This window comes from Ammospiza nelsoni, chromosome 15 (assembly GCF_027579445.1).
Source record: "Ammospiza nelsoni isolate bAmmNel1 chromosome 15, bAmmNel1.pri, whole genome shotgun sequence".
Lineage (NCBI taxonomy): Eukaryota > Metazoa > Chordata > Aves > Passeriformes > Passerellidae > Ammospiza > Ammospiza nelsoni.
In genome coordinates this window covers 8,685,457-8,702,891 of record NC_080647.1, presented here as the reverse complement: position 1 = coordinate 8,702,891, position 17,435 = coordinate 8,685,457, and the positions used below count along the sequence as shown (strand labels likewise).

Genomic DNA, 17,435 nt, shown 5'->3' with positions numbered 1-17,435 from the left:
GAGCAGTAAGAAAAAGACAAAAGTCATACTGAAATGAGGAATAATGAGGAAAATAATACAAAAACCTAGTATACAAAGTCAGACCACTTGGCCTACATGAGAAGTGTTTATTCAAGGACTGTGTTTAATGCATAGTTATGTGAGGCAAAGTAGAGCAGAAAAACAGGGGCTATGAGAAAACTGGGTGCACAACCACTCATGCCTCTGTGCCAGGCTGACCCCTGTAAATTACTGCTGGTTCTATGAGTGTTTACTCCAGCTTCCTTTGCCCCACATTTGTGTGGAGGTGGGAGTGTCTTGCCCTGTAGGGGGATAGAATGTAAGAAAATAAAGATAGTGTAGAAAGTAATCTTACCCCTAAAGAGTTGCAGCTGGGCTAATTATTTAAGAGTAGGAGGAGGCCTGACTTTAACAGGCCACAGCTGTAGCAAATGAGAAGAAGATGCTATAAAAGAGTGGGGTGGCTGGGTGAGGGGGAACTGGAATCAGTTGGCTGCTGTGAGAAGAAGGAAGAGTCAGTGCTTGGAGGAGCTGCTTATGAGAAACGCCAAGGAGGTATGGAGCTCTTGCAATAAGCAAACAACAATATGGAATCTTTGCAGTATAATGACAACATTGCCCAGTGCAGATTGGCAGCATGAACAGGCCATGTTTGTCAGTAGGGGAAAAGTGACATATTTAGTAATGAAACAAAATTGATGAAAATGTCTAAAGAGCTGCTGAAACTTTCTGAACAGGTTCAGGCATTTGTTTTCCCAGCAGCTTTTATTGACTGGCCCTATTGTAACATCTTGCTCGAACAGTTGCAAAAAATATTTCATGATGGGGTGAGTTAGAGCTTTTTTTTGGATGAGTTGAGATTTCAATGATAAATTTCATTGCTTTTGAAAACATTGCAGTGCAAGAACAGACATGCTGATAGTTTTTCTTCTGATTATGTGGCTTGCTTTGTGTTAATGTGGGCTTTCTAACCTCATGTAAGCAACTTAATTATGGATAATTTGTGCTCCATGGATCTTCATCTTTCCTCAATAAATATAAGCAATGATGGGAATTGAGCTAAATTACTTGCTACAGCATCTTTTTCTGCTTGACAATAATGCTTCATTGATCATTGCCAAAAAAAGCTTATGGGATATGTGACTACCTCAATGTGCATATGGAGTTTGTCATCTCTTTATTACCTAGGTTATGTACATAATAGGAACTTGTTAAGTTATTCAGCCAGAGAGAAAATTTTCTAGCAAGCATAAGGATAGAAATATTGGAGCTTGGAATGTGTAGAATCAGGATACAGCTTAGTGTTATGCCAGCAAATAAGTCATTATTTGATGTCACTTAAGACAAAACTTGAAAATATGTTTGATTTACATAGGAGAGATCTGGTGTTTTGTGAGTTAGTTCTGAGGAAGAAGGATATTTTATTGAAAAGTCAGAATTTGTATATAAACATTAAGCTGCCTTTGGGGAGTCAATAACATCTGTACTGTGGTTAAGCTATAAGGCTGGAGATGTTTTTGAATATAGAATTTTGATAATTAAAAACTTCTAAGTATGTAATGAGTAATACCTGCTGTGGCTTTTGGAGGATTTTTCACTGACTCTCTTACAGAAAGTTATGGTTAAAAATAAGAAATGAAAAAAGAAAGGTTGGAGATTACTAGCTTTCATACTGTAACGAAGATGTTGTCTTCAGATTTGTGAAATGTTGCATTCAGATTTGTGAGCTTGCAACACAAACAGCTTTTATTTGTGACCTTTAATTTTAAAGACAAATAGAGCTGCCAGTAATTTAGGCATGTTCTTAGACTTGTTGGAGAAGGCTGGGCAGTGCTTAAGAGTTCCTTTGATATGGAATGGCACAAGAAACTGGAGAAATTCTTCTAAATCAGAGCGACACACAGCAAAACTAACTTCTAATGAGCTCAAAGAAAACATCTGTATTTCATAAATAGATCTGGTCTCTGTAAGATTTCAATCGCAATTGCTTTGGCTTTTCATCTCTAGTAGAACTGTGTGGTTTTACTCTGCATGTGATACCTGATTATTCACACATATCACAGTACTTGTCATAACAGCATAGTTTTCTTGTGAGAGTTTGGTTCTTTGTGCCCCTAATCTGGTGAAAAACAACTTCCTTTTTCTACAGGGATGCAGGCATATGCAAAATATAAGTATTAAGTACAATATGAGCTGAAATGCTTCCCATTTTACTGTTATTTCCATGTGATTTAATGGGCCTATTAATCCCTGTTTTGTAAAGTATTTGTATTGACCCTTTAGAATATTTATCTTAGTACATTTCCTTTGCAACAGAGGCTTAATTACAAATTTTAAAAGATCAGTACAAAAGGTACAGGTATAAATATGTCTTTAAAACACTTAGGTCAATTTAGTGCATAATGTCTAAGGACACTGTGTATTATATAACAAGGTATGTACTCAGGTTACAGAAATAAATTTTTAATTTGAAGTTATGAGATCAATGAGCATTAACTGTTTTCCCCAGCTTTAGTTAGAGGTTAGTCAGAGTTCATTTACATTTTGAGAAATCATTACATTAAAGTCTCCCTCAAGCAAATCTGTTTTGTGGAGTTGCTTCCCTCTGTTAAAGGGGAAAGAAACAGAATTTACAATGTATGGTAGTGCTGTTAAAATTTGAGAATGTCTTAGGGGACTGGGGTGTCAGCTCTCCCTAGAAGACTGGACATTTTTCTCTGGAACAGGGTGAGTCTTTGTAAATGCTTTGATAGATAAGAGCTGTCTGTAAAGGTGGTCAAAGAGAGTGGAGAGCAGAAGGACTTTGAGGAGGTAGTTTTTTCAATGGTGGGGGAAAGTGCTTCTCTATTTTTGTCAGTGTTTTGAAAAAATGTCATCAGCTCTCAAGGACTGTCAGCAGGTTTTTGAAGCTGGCACATTGGAGAGTGATAGAAAGAGAGCATTTGGCCTGTTCTTCTCACCTAGAAACCCTGCTCCTCTCGCCAGCCCCTGACAGCTGAGATTTTACTTCTTCACAAGCGTGTGGGGAAGGAGGAAGGAGACCAGACCTGGAAGGGGGCTGCTGATGCCGTTCCCTGGGCAGGGAGAGAGGGGAGCAGCCTGTGAGCCCCCCTGCCCGCTCCTCTGCTCCAGGCTCCTGATGGGTACCAGCCCATCCTGAGCAGATCCCAGAGCCCATGGTCTGTGCTGCAGCACACGTGGCCTTGTCACTTAGCCCCAGGAGGAAGGGCTTCTCTTTAACAGAGATCCTCTGCGGGCACAGAGGGCAAAATTTGAGGCCTGACAGACTTAGTGACATGTGAGAACAGAGTAATTAGACATTTAATGTGGGGCAGGCACAGAGGTGTTTGAGCTGTCAGTGGATGTTCAGACATTTGGTCACCTTGAGGGTGAGTGGAGGCTTCCCTAAAGGCAGGGCTTCAGTGTGCTATGCCCAGCTTAGCACATGGCCCAGGGTCTTTTGGAGGGACATGTAGATGTCTGAGGGGTGGGGTGGAGGTCTTTGAGGAGCTGAAATCCAGACATAAGCTATAACTATTCCTGTTGAAAAGGTGTGTGATGTTCTGGATGAGAGTGTGTTATGAATTCAAGTGGCTGTTGTTGATTTTAGCTGAAGCTTAATCTCATGACTGGAATTTCCACTGAGTACAGGTTTTCGGGAAGGTCTTTGTGAAACAAGGGAGACACAGCAAAACATGCCAGAAGAGAATTCTTTTGCTCTAAATTTATTAAGCTAATCCCTGTACGATGGGTCAAAGACCCAAGCTAATAAATTTATTACGCTAATCCCTGTAGGATGGGTCAAGGACCCAAGGGGCAGGGGAGGAAGGAAACAAGAAAGCAAGTTTAAGCTGTGGCCTAAGCAAAGAAAACATGATAAATGGGGGGAAAGTACATGGCTTTAACCTTGGCTGCTGCAAGGTGAAAGAATTGCAGATCAATGTATCCCAGCTTGGGAGGATGAGGAACAAATAGACTTGTGAGTGAGGTTGTGAGGTATGGAAGCCAACTTATTAGGTGTAGCAGCAAAAGTTTCTCTCTTGGGTTGTTAAAGCCTTTACAGCACTGATTGATGACTAGGTGAGAATTTGAACTTTTTGAAAGACTTGGGGGAAAGACAAGGTTTTTGTGGGTGTATTACTGCCTGTAGGAGACAGATTTTTTTTAACCTCTAAAGTAGGAGGGCCTGAAAGGACATGGTCATAGAGCTGGTTGGGTCCATTTTCCATGAAATGATTTTCCTGAGCCCATGTCTGGTTGGGATATTGATGTGCCCTTTTTGCAGGCAAGTAAATATGATCCTAAGCACTCTCAGGCAAGGTGTATTCTTAGGCTCCATGGACATGAATTCTCAGTTTTGGGCTCTTAAGATCAGAGAGAATGAAACTTTTACTATGAAAGTTACATTTTCTAGGGGAAGTTCTTGGGTGGGACTGCTCATCAGTTGAGTATAAATAAAGGTCATGACTAAATTTCAGCGTGAAAACAACAGTAACTGGTAACCTTCACTGGTAACCTTTTAGAGACGTCTCCTAAATTTTTGCCTGGCTCCTGATAAAATCAGTGAAGCAGTCCTGATACAAAAAGTAACCTAGGCAGTTGGCCTCAGATGTGTGCTGACGTTACTGTATTTTGCACGTGGTTTTTTAAAAAATCTGTTAACTAAAGCAGGGCATTTATTCCACCTTGTCAATGCTGAATTCTTCTGGGGGGATGCAAGTGTGTTTAGCTCTCTGGATATTGAGTTAATCACGTACTCACTGTCACTCCACTGAAGCCATCAGAAATGAAGTTACCCTTTAATTATGGAAAGAGATGTGCCTTTTCAATGCTTCATCAAGCCTCACATTGCTGACATTGGACCTTTAGGCAGTTAGGAATGTCTTATTCAGAATGCCTCGGGGAAGGATTCTGGTTATTTTTATAAATACCCTTCATTTCTCATACTTTTGAAAGACTTCCTTTTACAAACTACACCTTTGTTGTAAAAAACCGCCAAGTGGCATGCCAACAAAATTTTCAGCATTTACAGTTTTAAAGAAGTATGGTTGGTATATGAGTGCCTAGGGGAGTGAGGCTGGTGTGGTAACTGCTGACCATGTGGAAGGCTGAGGGTGATGGCTTGAAAGAATATTAACGGGAGATTTCTGCTTACAGCCATCCAAATGTCCTCTCCTTTGCATCTTGGTAATGAGCAATAAAGACTTTCATGGCAGCTTTTTTTGTTTGTGCTGATTTGTGCGCTGTATCAGAGTTAACCTCATCTTGTGCCTTCTTATGGAGTCTTGAAGTGTTCAGGTAGTTGCTGCAAGAGTTTTGCTGCCTTGGAGTGTTTGAAGAAGCCTGTTAAATCACAGTTTTACTGAAGAAGAGTTGGAAGCAGTGTGGTGAGGCTGTCACAAGATCTAGGACAAGGAGACTGACTTTATGGCATTAGTATGCACTGGAGGGTAGAGCTAAACTCCCATCTATGGCCCTGCACAACAGGCTTGTGATCCTGATTCTGGATAAAAATGGAGATTCCTTTGTTTTTCCTGCAGCAACTCTATGTACAGTGGAACCATTGAGTGACTGGAATGGAAACTTTATTTATATTTCTTCTCCAACCTGTCCTCTAAAAAGGGTTTCCTCAGTCTCCTGTACAATCTGTGCTGATGGTGAGCAGCCTCCCTGAGAGTGGCCAAAAGTTGCACTTGCTGTGCTCCTCTGAATTTTGCCCACTGGCAGATGCTGAGGGGCAATTTGTTTATCCAAAACAGAGGTAAAATTTCTGCTTAGTGGGCAGGGATCCATGGTACCTGGCAATGCCTCACTAATGTGTGTCTAAGCTTTAGCACATTACAGAGGAAGCTGAGTACATTCTGTACCTGGATTGCCATCATTTCTTGCCCCCAAACAAAGGTTTGTGCCTGCGAATTTCAGAGCCACACGAAAATAAGAAATTGTTTAGCACTGAGAATTTCCTGCTGCCTCTCTTTTGACGTTCCTGTCCCAAAAGAAGAGTTCTCCAAGAAGTGTGTGATGGTACCATGAAATATTGAATTGGGGAGGCAGTCTTAATACTCCACCAGGTACTTTGGGGAGCACAGGGAAACGATTAATGAGACCAAGCCTTACCTCTGTCAAAACCAGATCTGTTGGGCTGCGCAGTTTCTTCTTTTTTGGAATATTCTGCTCAGCAGCATGTTGCCACACAGAATCATCAGCAAATGAGTAGCAGATGGAGCAGTGACACATTTTATCCTGCAGCAGCAGGGACATTTTATGTGCTATGAGAATTCAGAGAAGTAAGTTTCATGCAAGTAGGTGATGAAAGAAAAGCTGTCTATAGCTTTTCTTTCTCTGCAGAATTGCAGATGGACAAACACTGAGGAAAGTGGTTTTCTCAAGCAAGGGAGTAACAAAGAATGAAATGTTCAAGAAGTTAAAATTAAACCCCTGCTATGGCAAAGATACACAGCTCTGCCTCCTGTGCCCAACTGTTACACCATGCCTTAGGTTTTGTTTCACATAGTGTTCTTTCCATCAGGCCTTTGCAAACTGATAAGGTAGAGCTACTGTACTTCAAAAACCAGATGTTGCTGATCATCAATACCAGTTATCCCATACCCTGAGCTTTGTATAAATTTATTCCTCCACCCCTCATTTTATATAACAGATAAACATAGTGAAAGAAAATCTGAGAAGTAACAGAAGCTGAGGTTTTTTCAGGATTGTTTGGTTTCTGTGTTCTGATCACATATGCCTCTTTCTTCTCTCAGCTCCATGTACCATAATGTTTACTAGAATACTCAGAGTGGAAGTTGCTAATTGTGAAGTTGAAGCCTGAGGCTGCATCCTGAAGCTAGCTAGACTGTGAGAGTGAAGAGACATTACAAAGCCAGCTCTGTGTTTATCCATATAATACCTAACTCTTGAAAATACAGTCCAAGGTTTAACTTATGCTAGGCCTTGCAGTAAGAGATCTTTTCTCCTCTATTAGCAGACATGTTGGGGGATGTTTCTGGATGGTTTGTGTGGCTTGTGCTTCCCTTTCATTTTCACCCTGACATTCATGTTGCATCCAGGGATCTGGCAGGTATTTTTTCCCAATGACTATATTGATCTGTATGGAGATAGCAAATGCAGTTGGCAGCATGCTGGGTGCCTTGCTGTTTACCAGGCACAAGGCTCATCCATAGTTGTCAGTTTGCTGTGCAGTATTGGTGTATTTGGGCCAATGAACCCCAAAAATATCTCGGCCCTCCCAGGGTCTGTTTATCTTCAAATAGAGCTTGTTCAGACAAAGAGAGATCTGATAAGGTACTGATAACAGCAGGGAATGGGTCACCATAATCCAACTGTCCCTTTTAATCCTATACTCCAGTGTCTTTACTATAATTAATATCCTTTCAGTGCATGATGTAAGTGGTAATTAAGCAGTTTATTCTCCTCACCTGCCCTATCCCATGACATCCTTGATGCACAAGGGGCTGTGATTTATAACAACAGACATATGGGGGCTGTGTGCTGGTGTGCAAGCTGTGTCATGCTGTGCAGAGAGGGAGATGCTGGCAGCTAGAGCCAAGCCTGACACTTCCTGAATGTAAAGGTGTGACTGCATTGCTTCACCAGAGGCTCTTTGAAGGCTCAGTGTGAAACATGGTGACTTACCAGGAGGGGACAGAAGGTAGCAGGAGTGGGACGTGCATGTCAGCTCTAGGGCTTCTCAGACAGTAAGGATGCCATGGAGACAAAGTGCTTTCCTCTCTCCAGCCCAGAGTCACAAATATTGGCAAAGCAAAATCCCCAGTTCTATTTGGGACAGAGCATCCTTAGCAATGTCTTGATGATCTTTGTGCTGATTGTGGTCTAGTAAGAAATAGTTGGATTTTATTCCAAGTTCAATACTTTTTTGAAGCACACAGTTTATTAGCCAAAGTGCCTACCAGACACACAACACTGCTTAGTGACCATGAAACCTCACAGTCCTGCTACAGCTAGGCAGAGTGCAAACAGATGTTTGTCAAAAGTGCCAGCTCTTAGAAGCAAATAGCAGAGACTTTGCTATTGATGGACTTTTGAGTGCTGGAATCTGTTAAGTTCTTATAGAAAAAGTTGGTGGAAAGGAAGAGACAGCCCTCTTTATCCAGAGAATAATGGGAAAATGATAGCACATAGAAATCTTACATCAGAGTAAGAACAGTATGGGAGCAAAAGCTTAAACTGTCCTCTAAATGACCTAGCATATTTTGAGAAGGCATTTCTGGGGTCTCATTCTGAGACAAACAGTGTGTATGATCAGGGAAGGTGACACTCACTCTCATCATAGCTGGTCCATTCTGAGAATGGTACAGAGCCCCAGGGAGCATGACAGTGTGCCCAGTGCTTCCATAATGCTTTGTGGTGGATTTCATTCCTGCTTTGCAGGTAGAGGATGAAAGCATTGAACAGGAAGGGGCTTTGCTTGGTCATCAGCACAGTCAGGATTGCTGCCTGCCCCACTGGCAGCACTGCTAAGCAGTGGCCAGCTCAGTTCTGGGGGCAGCCAATCCTCCCTGGGACTCTCTGGAATGCCAGGCTGCCCACAGCAATCCTCAGCTTCCTGAGCAGGTGAGGGCAGGCTCCTGCTGCTGCCAGGAACTCTTCAGCATTAACATAGAGCCCTTGGCCTCTCATCCTTTGTGAGTTACAGCCTGGAAGGCCAACCCCTGGAAACCCTCCTCTGATGAGTGTCATATGTGCAAATCCTTAATCAGACAAACTCTCAAAAATACCCTTTCTTCCTTCCCTTTCTTTGTGCAGCCTGTCCCACCATCTGCTGGGAAAAGAAAAGTTGGTAACTGATGTAAAAAAAAAAATAAATTGAAGAGCTCCCTTTCTACTGTTTGCAACTCTCCTTCTGTGCTGTGGTGACTGGAATCCTCTGCAAAACTAACTCCTAACATTGTCATTAGTGTCTCTGGCATAGCTGGGAGGAATGAAGGATGAGCTTTAGCTGAACATTAATTTCAGAGTAGTCTAGTTTAGTTAAAAAAAAAAGGCAATTCTATAATTTCTGAAAACCAAAGGGAGACAGAAAACTATTAATTTAGCTGTAAATCACTTTAAATTGCTTTCTCTGGCTTGGAATTTAGTTGATGTTAAAATTTTTGGTGTACAAATGAGGGAGATAGAGAAAGGGGAGGGCAGGGAGTGTTATTGCAGGACTGCTTTCAGAACTCTTATAATCTTGTATATTTAGAACAAAGTGAAATCTTACTTTGTGGTACAAATGAAGACTTCTCTAAAGGAAGAGGAAGGAATGTTTGCCTTCCAGTGCTTGCTTTGAAATTGTTAGCTCATTAGAACCCTGAATCAATATTCCATGCAATTTCATTACCAGTTGTGTGAATTTGGATTTTTCATTCAAAGTGATTATTTCCCTCCCTCTAGCATTCAGAGAGATTCTTAAATACCCCTTTCCTCCAGAGTGATCAAAATACTAATGGAGGTTTGTGAAGTTTGGACCTGCTGCTCAGCACCAGACATTAATTTCTTGGGTTTCTGACAGATGTTAACCAAAAGAAGCTGCATGTTAAAACTTCCCCATAGTGATCAACACATAAAAGTGCTAGGAATGGGGAGGAATAACACAGAATATATTATGAATATATTATGTGCTGTAAATGTGTAACTGAGAGAGATAAAACAACTAGGAAATGAAATATGAAACTGCAGCTTGAGAAGATTCGTTATAATGTTTGAGGAATATCTAACAGTTTAATTTTTTTACTGATTGTAGAGATTTGTTCTGAATTTTTCTAATAAATATGCAGAGATAATACAAAGCTTAGCATTTTATATACAGGATTGGAATTAATTCATCAAATAAAAATAGATTTCTTTTATACTCCAGGCACAGATGCTGCCAGTTCTTTTGAAATTTCCAGTTACCAAGAAAAATTGAGACAAGTCTAATAGATCATAGAGTTAGTCACTTAAACCTGCAGGAAACACATTTTTTAGGGTTTAATCTGCACTATCAAGTAATCATAGGGAATTTGCTAATTAAGCATAAATCATTGTCAGTCATGATCTCTAAAAAGCAATGCATGCTCACTGTGCTCTTTCAATGCTCTCTGCAGACAGAGCCAGGCAAAAGATAAGTTCTGGATATGTGTGGGTTCAAAGTGAAGCTGCCTGGGAGCAGTCTGTATGGTCAGCCTTAGACCAAAGGCACCAATCTGCTCAGTTTTGGGAAATTTCTCAGCCTGCAGAAGGGCTGGGCGCTAAGGCAGCCAGTGGGATCAGGGGGAGCTGTGCTGTGGTGGGAATCACACAGAGGGGTTGGTGCTCCTGCACAGCTCCCTGCGAATGCTGCAGTGTGGGGATGCTGCCCGTGCAGGGATGGGCACACCACAGCCCACCTGCAGCGTGCCCCAGTGATGGCCGAGCACTGATGGCATTGTCACTGATCAGTGGGACACGAGAGAGGCTCTTGGTTGTGTGTTCTGGCCTGGGGGAGAAGGTGCAGTTGTGAGCCCTGCTGAAAACTGAAATACAACCCCTGGAGTCAGGCACTCGGGGCTGGCCTCACGCGCACCGTGGGTCTGTTCATCAGCCCTGCAGCACAGCCCCTCACAGGCAGGAGGTTTTGTGCTTCAGACCTCATTCTGCTTTGTAAAGTCACTATATCATTATTGGAGGGCACCATTCCTGGAAGGCCAGGGCTTCATTTCTGTGAGATTTTTGGCTATAAGCAACCAGTAATTTTCAACCTGTGTGTTAATGAATGTCTTAATAAGTGTTTTTCTTTGGAGGCATACTGAGGTCTGGTCTCCCTGGACTTCTGCATGTTATGAGGAAGAAGCAATTTAAATTTGAGTATGAAGAAGGGTTTACAAGAGCAAGTAACTGGGCAGCACTAAGCAGTAAATGGCAGTGTGAGCTAAGGACAAAATGCTTTGACCAGTGTGTCTTTTTTGACAGCCTTATTGGCATGAATTAGATCCTATTTGACAGCTGACAAGGGCAGCATGACAGGCAAAAGCCTTAAAATTCTGCTTAGGAACAAGCAGAAATCTTCAAGAGGGACAATAAATGAATATCTGGCTGCTGGCCTGTCCTGAAGGATGGAAATTGGCATTTATGTAATGGCATTCAAACACTGTGAGTAATGTTTGAGTTCTGTCCCTTAGACATTTTATGAAATCAGAGGAGTATTGATTTTTTTTTTTTTTAAGTAGGAAAAGCACAGCACTGCCAAGCCCACCACCAAACCACGTCTGCAGGTGCCACATCTACACATCCCTTCAATACTTCCAGGGATGGTGACTCAATCACTGCTTTGGGCCACCTGTTTCAGTGCTGGATTTTTTCCTAATATCCAATCTAAACCTCCTCTTTTTGCTACTTGGCTTGTGTTGTCTTATTTCTTGTTACCTGGGAAGAGAGACTGAGTCCCACCTGTCTGTGCCCTTTTGTCAGGGAGTTTTAGAGAGAAATAAAGTCCCCCTGGGTCTCCTTTTGCCAGGCAGAACACTCCCAGCTCTTTCAGTCTCTCCTTGTAAAATCTGTGCTCCAGCCTCTTCCCCAGCTCTGTTGGCCTTCTCTGGACAGCTCCAGCCCTTCAGTGTCTTTCTTGTAGTGAAGAGCCCAATGTTGAACACAGGATCTGAGGTGGGGCCTCCCCAGTGCCCAGCACTTGGGATGGTCGCCAGCCTGGTCCTTTGTTCACCAGATCCTCTTTCCAGCCCTTCTTGGAAATGGATATAACATTTGCCAGCCTCTACTCAGCTGGGGCCTCCTTGGTTAGCCAGGATTGCTGGTAATTGTGATGCCTTAAGTTTGAGCTTTTATATATTTCAGATTCTGTACTGCCTTAGCGTGTGACTCTTATATAAAGTGTTAGCAAGTTCTCTTCACAGTTTAGTTAGACAAAACAATCCTTTTCCAGCCTGAAAACCAAGAACATCATTGCAGCTTCAGGCCCAAGAAGTGCAAACAGAGAATTGATGAGAGTAATCTGGAAGAGTGGGACTTCATAACCTGGAGCTGTAATTGGACAATTAACCCCAGTATGTAAATGGACCAACTTATGAAAGTGTTATAATTGGTGGTTATAAAACCACCAATTTATAAAAGAGTGAAAACTTGTGACTGGTTGCCCGTCTTGGGTCTGTCCTGGGTAGAGCCATGGCCAGTCTCTTGCACTGCCCAAGGTGTATCCTTTAAAGGCCTTTTATTAAATCCCTGTTTCATTCCTCTAACACTGTCTGGCCTCTGTTCCAGGTGGCCTCTTTAATTGAAGGGAAGTGGCTAGGACAGCTCAGCTGCCAGCTCCCTCAGAACCCCTGGGTGGATTCCACACAAGTCATTCTTTTGATGGCATTTTGATTTCATTCTTGTTTGTTTTAATGTACTCTGAATTCAATTCTCAATTGCACTAAAGTATTTTCCCCTTCTTTGACAGCATGTCAGAGGCTACAAGGCATGATCATATTAAGTGCTCCTAGTACTGTCAGAATAACATGAAATATCTTAAGTTGAGTCAGGAGAAGGTCTTTTCTTGGGACCAATTTGGTGTTCAGGATTCCACAGAAATAAAGTCTGCTGAAATAAATGTTTCTTTTCAACAGTGTCTGGAAAATAAATATCTAGTGTGATCATTCAACTGTGGCTGTAATTCACATTTAATTCTCCCACCAGATCCGGGGAATCGGAGACAGAGACTGAAAAGACTAATCTGCAGCCTTTCATCTACAATCTTTTCATTGACTAATAGCAAGATTAAAATCAGTCTGTTACTCCTCCTCTCTCTATTTCCTACAGCCTTATTAAATCTTTTAGATGGCTTTGAGCAGAAAGAATAGAATTTTTTGTAGTAAAAAAGAGTAATTCAGAGTTACAAAGTATAACACTATGTAATGTTAAAAATAGACACAGACCCCGGTGTCAGTTTTGTTTCCAGTTCAAAATCTTTCAGAAGAAACTCTTGGTTTAGCATGGTAAGGATATATTGACATCAGTGACATGAGCATAACTGAGATGAATTTAATTCTGCTCCTTATACCTCTTCTTTCTTCAATCTATATTTCACTTGAGAAACTTGATTTGGTGCCAGGCAGTGTTGCATGTGGTTAGGGGTTCTGGCATTTTATTGCTCCTGCCTAGATGATATTACTAATGTTTCAAGGAGTGCTGTAAGGCATGAAAGCAAGACATAAATCTCTAAAAGTAGCCTAGCTGCTGTAAAAAAAAAGCCAACCATTTGAATGTCCTGCAGTGATGTTAGAAAATAACTTGACTAATTGACTGCTAATTCTGCTGATTGAAAATGGGATCAGATCCACATCAGCCTATGAATTGTAACAGGCCAGTTACCTCCTTGTTCTTACAGTTGTGTAGTGCAACAAGGAAATAGAGAAGGAAGAAACATGTGCCAAGTTCTTTGTGTTGACACGGGGCTATCAGTTGGAGCTGGCCAAAAGGCAGACTTCCCATGTTGTTTTACAACTTTTTTTAAATTTTATTTTGTGTCAGTTTGAATCAGACTGCTAATAAATATTTTGACACTTCCTATGAACTGGATATCATTCTGTAAATGCTGCAAGACGTCATTGTAAATTTACTCCCCTTGGCCCGCACTCCTTTTGGGCAAAATGTGTTTCTCTTTCTCAGCATTGGCCCTGCTGACACAAGCTGTGAAACAGGCAGGAGCAGCTGGGGGGCTGATGATGCAGCGTTTGTTCCACAGAATGTGCTGTGGGCCATGGCAGGCTCCTGGCTATCAGCTGGGCAGGTGCCAAGGCAGTGCCACTGCTGGCTGAGCCTGCTCCATCTCCTGAGCTTCCCTTGTTTCCTCACTTTGCTGCTTTTGCTGGCTCTGGTCTTTGCCTGTTTGCCATTCAGGGCCCTTTTTTGAGGTAAGGGCTCCTGGGTTGCTGACTGTAGGCCCATCCTCTGCATGCACCCTCAGTGTCACCTTGACTTGCAATGGTCCTTGGTGTCTCTGGCCAGTCCGCACTGAGCAAGTACCTTTGCACTTCATCGCAGCCTAGGTTTCACCACTGGACCTTTTCTTGAGATTGTTTGAAGTCAATCAAGCCTGATTTGCAAAAGGTATATTTTCATTGATGGAGAGTATTTTAGGTGAATTTTTTTCCTACAGAATGTTTCTGTCTACATGGTGTGCCATTTCTAGGAGTTGTATTTGATCAGTATTGCTTTCAAACCTACCCTACTTTTGGGAAACTTTCTTTCCCATGGACCTTGTTCCTTGAAATCCCATCTCCTCTCAGCCTCATCTTCTATTATTCATTCACACATTTCCACTGACATTTTAGGCTCTCTCAAGAGTAGAAGGGTTGTGGAACACTTGGTTGTTTTCATTAATGTAGGTACATGATTGTCTTGACCATGCTCGTGACCTGCAGAATCTGATTTCCATGGCTTTATAATCTCCATTTATGCCCATTTGTATTGTGCAGTCTGGCCCATTGCAGCTGGTGCTAAAGGGAAGAAAGTTGGGAACTGTAGCCCTGCAACTGAGACTAAAATATCTGACAGGCAGGTGCTGCACTTCACTTCCATTGGCTCAAGGCAGAGAGATTACTGCCTTACTTTCCTGAACATGCTTGCCCAGCTATCAAAAAAGAAAAGAAAAATCCAAACCAAAATCAAACCCCAAACCAATAGGAGGAGCCAGAAAACATCCTGAAACAATATCTGTTGATGGGATATTTTGCTGTATGTAAGGCTAGCCATACCCTCAGGGCACGTTGGGAATCTGGATCACAGAGGGTCAAATTTGGGCAGTGATTTGGCCTGGCAGGTGATGCACTGGCCTGGAAGCAAGGAAACTCCCCTCTGCTTTTCATCAGTGCTGTGCTGGAGCTCAGGAGTTCATTACACTTTGTCATTCTGCCTGTCTCCCTGTTTTGTCTGTTCACATGGCAAGGGAGTGTTCATTGATGTACAACAAAGCCATGACCTTCACTGTGTGATCCCACTGGTATGAATAATGTATATGGTTTATAACAGCCCTACCTACAGTAGTCAGCAAAGACAGGCACTTTTTAAAACTCAAAACATGAGAAGATACCTTCCCTTGGATGGGAAGCTTTTTGGAGCAAGAAGTTGATATGCTTCTGGAGTAGGCTGCCCTTGAGGAATAGAAGTGGATCCATATGAATTATTTCAGAACCACAATACAACATTTTAGCTCTGTATCTGTGCTTTGAACTTGAGCCCGGGGTCATTATATGTGGTTCTGGCATAAGATCTCCACAAACAATGTCACATATAGCATTGATCTGAGTAGCACACCTATGTCATTCTGGTAACTTGGGGACTTTGCACAGAGAACTGTTGAAACAGAGCTGTCAGCTTTCTTCATGATTCAAACAAATGCTTGTAGTAGTGTGAGTCTGTGTATGCACACACACATTTATATACACATGGATATTGGTCCAAGGCAGAAATCTCATGGGTCAAGAAATGCATAGAAAATTGTATTCATGTCAGCTGGTGCAGCAGTCAAGCTGGGAAATCAGCCTGTCTTCCCCAATACTTTTCAGAACCATATTTGGTTATTTCTGTTGCAAACTCATGAAATTGCAGGGAAGGGTAAGGAAGGGAATGGCAATTCTATTTTACATTCAGTTTCAACAAAAGATCAAGGGCCATTTCCAGAGTGCCTGCACCTTCAGTGCCTTCAGGAGTTTGTGCTTCAGTCACTGGGCTGGTTCTTCAGCAGCTGGAGATGTAAACACACAGCAATCGATAATTTAATTTAACTTTGTGGGGCTGCATAACTTTGTGATTCAGAGGCAACTTGGCTGCCATTAAAGGGAAACACTGATTTTAAAATATACATTCATTCCAGCAAATGGCTGGAGGAACTTTTTAACATTTATAGTGCAATAATTGATCTTTTACCACTGTCAAAAGCTGTTAAAGACCTATCAGCTTGCTATTTCAGCACCATATGTTCTACACAAGTTTCTTACCATGTGTCTTTCCTGCACTTTAGAGGAAGAACATTTGTTGGACTATTAGAACAGACAATTGCCTCTTCAAACTATGGTGCCTATGTAGATATGTGGGACTTCATCATAAACCCTCATCTGTACTGTGACCCCTTGAGTCATGGAGAGGTTGGGGGATGTACTGTTGGATCTTTTTTTAGTAGTGTGGTAATCGTATTTCAACAGAAAAAATTTGTATTTGGATTCTCTTTAACACTGGCTACAATAGCTTAAGGCAGCGCTGTGGTTCTGAACTGTGGCCTTGGATTAAAGCAAACATTCTTTGCACTGCCACGTTCATCTCATTTAGCTTCTATTGTCGCTGCTTCAGTCCTGATCTTGCATGTTGTTTCCACATTTCCCGGAGTTTTTCCTTCCTCTTGCCTGTTGCAAAGTGTTGTGTGATGGTGGGAGCTCCTGGGGGCCCATGGGGCAGTAAGGAACAAGGTTTTCACAGACCACTGAATCCACATGAAATAAACCCTTTACCTCTTGTCTGAGTTTCTGCATGCAGATTGATACCCAGACTAAGGGATAAATATGAAAAATTATGTGCAAGGTTAAGTCTTTGGCTGTTTGCACTTCTGTGGACATCAGGCATTAGGCTTAATTTGGCCAGTCAGAAATCTCCTCTGGTAAGGAGAACTCATGTGTGGCACATCATCCACAGAAGTTCAGTGGGGAGAGAGTTTGTGCTCTGAAGGTTTCAGCCTGGGAGTATATGGAGCATATAGGGGTCTGCATTGCATTTTCACCTTCTGAAAAAGTGAGAGAGAAAAGAGAAGAAATAGTGGAGAGGGAAGAAGAGTTTAATTAAAATCAATTTCCACTTATTGTACAGTGAATTTCTAGAGAAAGAGGGATGGAATTGGTTTCTGTAGTTCATTAGGATCCTGCCTGAAGGGTCAACCATATTGCAGTCAGGAAAGAGGAATAAGACTGAGCATTGTCATAAAATAATCATAGTCTTTCTAGAAACCTAAAGTACTGAAGAATTATAGGATTCCTTCAGTTGTGGCCCTATGGCATACCTCACTTGAGAGTTTGGGCTGTGTCCATACTGTAGGGACTGTGCTTTTGCTTTTCACTATGACTTGTGAACTCTGGGGCAGCAGAAAAATGCCTGTGGGTTTTCAGAGCACCCACCATCAGCAGAGTCCCTGCAGGATTTAGGCCAAGACATAATTTGTTGGGACTCTTCATAGACTAATACCATGCATTCCTCCCTCAAAGAAAGCTGGGAGACACTCAGTTCCTGCTGCTTTTTATCTGTGTGATTTGGTCCCTTTCCTGTTTCAAGCTCCTGCGAAAAACCCCTGCCATAACATTTCAGAAGGAGGATATTGTGGCAATCTTACCTCTGGCTTTCTAGCTGTGCTACAGGTATCGTTGTGCCTTATTATGAGACAATCTTTGAAGATTGTGGAGTTTTCACAAATCTGCTTA

At 42.1% G+C, this 17,435-nt stretch overlaps 1 long non-coding RNA gene across 1 annotated transcript in view; it reads left to right on the top strand.

The window, feature by feature from the left end:
* The first annotated feature begins 500 nt into the window (after nucleotides 1-500).
* The window catches only part of LOC132080139 (uncharacterized), a 34,720-nt gene continuing 17,785 nt past the window's right edge, over nucleotides 501-17,435 (top strand). The window contains exon 1 of the long non-coding RNA XR_009419502.1: nucleotides 501-555. This is a non-coding gene — a long non-coding RNA (uncharacterized LOC132080139). The remainder of the gene's footprint in view (nucleotides 556-17,435) is intronic.